Genomic DNA, 4,678 nt, shown 5'->3' on the forward strand with positions numbered 1-4,678 from the left:
ATTTGGTGAGTTGATCTTTGATCCATAAGTAGAAAAAATAGCTAAACGGTTGAGCAAATTGGCTAAGCAGGCTAAGCAAATTCCGAGTACATCTAAAGGAGTCCAATCTCCAAAGGAGTTTAGTTCAGATTCGGATTTGGATTCAAATTTCGAAAACGAAACCATGGCTACTAGGACTTTGAAAGAGTTGGCTGCTCCTGATCTAAACCAACAGCCTTTGTGTATTCAATACCCTACTTTAAATGTTGCTTTTGAGTTAAAATCTGGACTAATCCATTTGTTGCCTAAGTTTCATGGTCTTGCAGGTGAGGATCCACACAAGCATTTAAAAGAATTTCATATTGTGTGTTCCAGCATGAAACCTCAAGGAGTTTCAGAGGATCAAATCAAGCTTCGAGCTTTTCCCTTTTCACTTGAAGGCACAACTAAGGATTGGTTGTATTACCTTCCTTTTGGATCTGTCAACTCATGGAATGGGATGAAGCAGATATTTTTAGAGAAGTATTTTCCTACTTCCCATGCTGCCAACATAAGAAAAGAAATTTGTACCATTTGGCAGTACAATGGAGAGAGCTTGTATGAGTATTGGGAACGATTTAAGAGACTATGTGCAAGCTGTCCCCATCATTAAATAAGTAAGCAGCTTTTGATTCAGTATTTCTATGAGGGACTTCTACCAATGGACTGCAATATGATAGATGTTGCTAGTGGAGGAGCTTTGGTTGACAAGACCACAGAAGAAGCAAGGAGGCTGATTGCTAACATGGTAGTAAATTCTCAGCAGTTTGGAATGAGAATGGATCACACACCTATGAAGGTTAATGAGGTAAGTACATCTAACCTTGAGAAACAAATTTCTGATTTAACTTCTTTGGTGAGGCAATTGGCCGTAGGGAAAATGCAAACTGTTAAGGTATGTGGGATTTGTTTGGGTTCGAGTCATGCTACTAACATGTGTCCTGCATTACAAGAGGATGAATCAATGCAACATGTTAATGCAGTAGGAAATTATGGATAGCCATAACACAGATATGATCCCTTTTCTAATACTTATAATCCACGATGGTGAGATCATCCCAATCTGAGTTATGGGAATCAATTAGTGCAAAACCAATACCAGCAGCAGAGACAATTGAATCTAACACCTCCACCTCCCTCAAATCAAGGTATGTCACTTGATGAAATTGTTAAGGCTTTGGCTAACAATACACAACAGTTTCAACAGGAGACTAGAAATAGCATTCAAAATATAGAGAGGTAGATTGGTCAGTTAGCTTCATCTGTGAGCAAGCTTGAAACTCATGATTCTGGAAAGCTTCCACCACAAACAGTCATGAATCCCAGAGAAAATGCGAGTGCGATACTGTTTCGGAGTGGGAAAGAAGTTGATAATCAGACTCCATATGAGCTAATAAAAAAGAAGAAGCAAGGAGCAAAAGAGTTTGAAGTTCCTGGAGTTGAGATAAATACTGAACCTAAACTGAATATGGTTAATAATTCTGTTCTTCCTCCATTCCCATGCAGGTTGGCTAAAACGAAGAAAGAAGAATAAGAGAAAGAAATTTTGGAGACTTTAAGAAAGGTGTCGACACCATATTTTGGCCGATCCCTCGAAATCAATAAACTATGAAGCCGATCCCCAACCCAGTTTTCTAATCAGCCACTCACATTTCCGATCTCTCCTCAAAAGAATCGAATAAATACCAAGTCCTCATATCATATAGAGTTCCCACCGATCTCTCAAGCTAATTGCCAAGTGCCCTGATCAGCTAATTATATTTCCGATCTCACTTGCCAAACGAGATTGAATCCTCTTACCACCAGTCTTATTGCCGATCTCTCTTTTAAAAATTTGAGAATGATAAAGGTTTCGACTCGGTTTACAGATGATCCCGATCTTAAGTGTTCGAAGCCAAATTTCTAATTTTAATTAAGTCCCGTTTCGTAACTGATCTCATGCATTTTGTGTTTTCCGATCTCCTATACTTAGATTAAAAATCATTTTCAGTCATCATGCTAATATGTTCAAACAATCAAGTGCTTACGCAATTTAGAAACTTTCCGATCACAATCAATCATCGAACAAAAGGGGAACTTTCATTTCATTTCATTTCAAGATTTATACAAGTCATTCGGCTGGGGGATCGCCCCCAGCCGGAATTACATGTTGTTCATTTTCCCTCTCACCTTCAGCCTCCTCTTTGCTATCCTCACCTTTGTCCTCGGGAGCCAGGTTGGCCATCCAGGAGAAGTCCTCCTCAGGATAACGCTTCTTGAGCTCAGCCAGGAGATCTCTGTGAGCGTTCACATAAGCACCGGCTACTCCGATCACCATTTCTTCTTCTTTCACCTTGAGCTCCTCAGCAAGATGAGTGAGTTGAGTAGCTTCATCAGCTCGGAGCGCCTGAACTCCCTCGAGAACACGATCTCGCTTGGCCAGAACATGAGCTTGCTCGGCCAGCTTGTCCTCATAGAACTTCATTCGTCCCTCAATTTGAGATATGTAATCCTGAGCAGACGAAAGTTGGGATCGGAGAGAAGACACCTCATGACCCATCTTCTCGACTTCCTTACCCAGGCGATGAGCCTTCTCCCGGACCATGTGCTGGTTCACCAAACACTCCACGTTCAGGCTCATAGATCTGGTCAAGATGTCATCAAGGTTATCCGGAGACAGCCTATCCCGATCTTCTTGAAGGCAGATGGAGGACGCCAAGACCTTAACGAAACTTGGGTTCTCTCGAACCATGCGGTTTTTCTCCAATGAGTGGATCAGCACTTGGGCACCGCGGGAAAGGGCCCTTACAGGAGGTTGGGAAGGACCCCCTTCCGCACTCGGAGCAACTGGAGGAGGTGGAGGCGGCTCTTCTCGGTGAGGAGGTGATCGGACCACTTCTATAACCGGAGGCCCAGAAGGTTGAGACGAGCCTTCCTGTATTTCCCCGGGCTCATGACCAGGTGTTTGAAGCAGCTCAGAACGCTTCATCTCCCGTACCTTCTGGGAGATCTCTCTCTTCCGCTTCCGGCTCTCCTTAGAAGCTTCGCCGCTTGCCATACCTGCACAAAGAAGAGGTCAGTGAGATCGCTAAGGTCCAAAGATCTGAGATATAGAAAATACTGATGCCGAGATCAGGGAGCTAAAGCCCGCGATCTTGACCGGTGATCAATTCCATTGTCCAGTGATGCAGTTCAGCAGTCACTGCATCCAAACAAGAGAACTTCTCCATGCTCGCCTGTTCTTTCAGCTCCATCACCATCAGGCCTTCCTCTCTATTCAAGACGAGACGCTTCGAAATTAAGGGGCCTTGGTGTAGCCAGCTACGAGGGAAACCCTCAAAGCCGTTCGGAATTTTGCTCCTTAGAATGAAGAAGCGGTTCTTCCAATTCTTCAGGGAGGAGGGCAGATCGGTGAAAAGCCTGCAATGTGGCTTCGCCTGGAAGAACCAGTACTCGTCGTCCTTTCGACGAGTTAATCTATGCAGTTCAGCAAATACCTTAGCCGTAGGACGGAATCCCTTAGCTCGGCAGAGGCCTCGGAAGGCTACTAAGATCCGCCATGAGTTCAGGTGGACTTGGGCTATGCACACTTGGTGAAATTTTAAGACTTCCTTGAAGAAGTCGTCAAGGGGGAACCGCAGCCCGGCTTTCAACTGTTCTTCATATACTATAATCATGTCGTTCTCTTTGAGGAAATGATCGGCTCGGTGATTGCTGTGACACCGGATGAGTTCGTATGAATCAGGCTCAATGTTGTACTCCTGGCTGAATGACTGCAGATCGGTTTCTTGAAGGATCGATGGTAACTCGTCCATGGGAAGATTTTCCCTCCCCGAAGAAGGCACATGCCTTGATGATGCTGGTTGTCCCCGAGCTGGAACGGAGACCCTAGGAAGTTCAGGCTGCGCGCTTGGTCCGACCACCTCTACATCATCGGATGACCACGAGAACTGAATGGAAGGGGGGCTTGCCGCTCTCTGACCCTCGGCACCGCTCATTTTCAAAGGAAACAGAAAGTTTAAACTAAAAGAAAGATCAAAACCCTTACTGGAGCTTGATCGGTGTCGGAGGAACTTGGGAAAACGAGAGAATTTGGAAGTTGTTTGCGAGAGACTGGAAATGACATAAAGGAGCAACTGGCTAACCCCGCCCCTATTTATACTCGTCCGAGCATTTAATGCTCACAATGTTCCAGGCAGTTCATCGGATAGCGGGACTCGCCAGCTGTTCTGACACATCTCACGAATATTCCGGAGATTCCATGAAGAGATCGGTTAATTATAGAACGGCAGATTAAGGTGTTTTGAATTACGGATCCGATAAGTGTCATTCAAATGAAGAATCAGATCGGATAATCACATCAGAGATCGGAAAATAATCAATGTAATAATAATAAAATGATAGTGGTCAAAATGAAATTTTATTTCCGAAAAGGTCAGATTACATCATTTGGGCGATCTTCAGAGATCGGGATTACACAAAAGTTGAATTACATCATTTGGCCGATCTCTGGAGACCGGCATCACTTCCTATCTAGCGAAGGCCCATGTCAAAGCCTAGTCTAGTGGCTGAGTCAAAAGATGTGTCTGATCAGGAGACCAGCCGTTGGATAGATGTACAGCTTAGATGGGGTGACTATGACTCTCATGAGGATGTAGAGTCATTTCTATTGTCATCGACC

At 44.3% G+C, this 4,678-nt stretch overlaps 1 non-coding gene across 1 annotated transcript; it reads right to left on the minus strand.

The window, feature by feature from the left end:
* Positions 1–526: 526 nt before the first annotated feature.
* On the minus strand, positions 527–633 carry LOC131175085 (small nucleolar RNA R71). Its single transcript, XR_009145245.1, has one exon. It is a non-coding gene; the product is annotated as a small nucleolar RNA R71 (small nucleolar RNA).
* Between the last annotated feature and the right edge of the window lie 4,045 nt (positions 634–4,678).

The sequence above is a fragment of the Hevea brasiliensis genome, chromosome 16 (assembly GCF_030052815.1).
Source record: "Hevea brasiliensis isolate MT/VB/25A 57/8 chromosome 16, ASM3005281v1, whole genome shotgun sequence".
Classification (NCBI taxonomy): domain Eukaryota; kingdom Viridiplantae; phylum Streptophyta; class Magnoliopsida; order Malpighiales; family Euphorbiaceae; genus Hevea; species Hevea brasiliensis.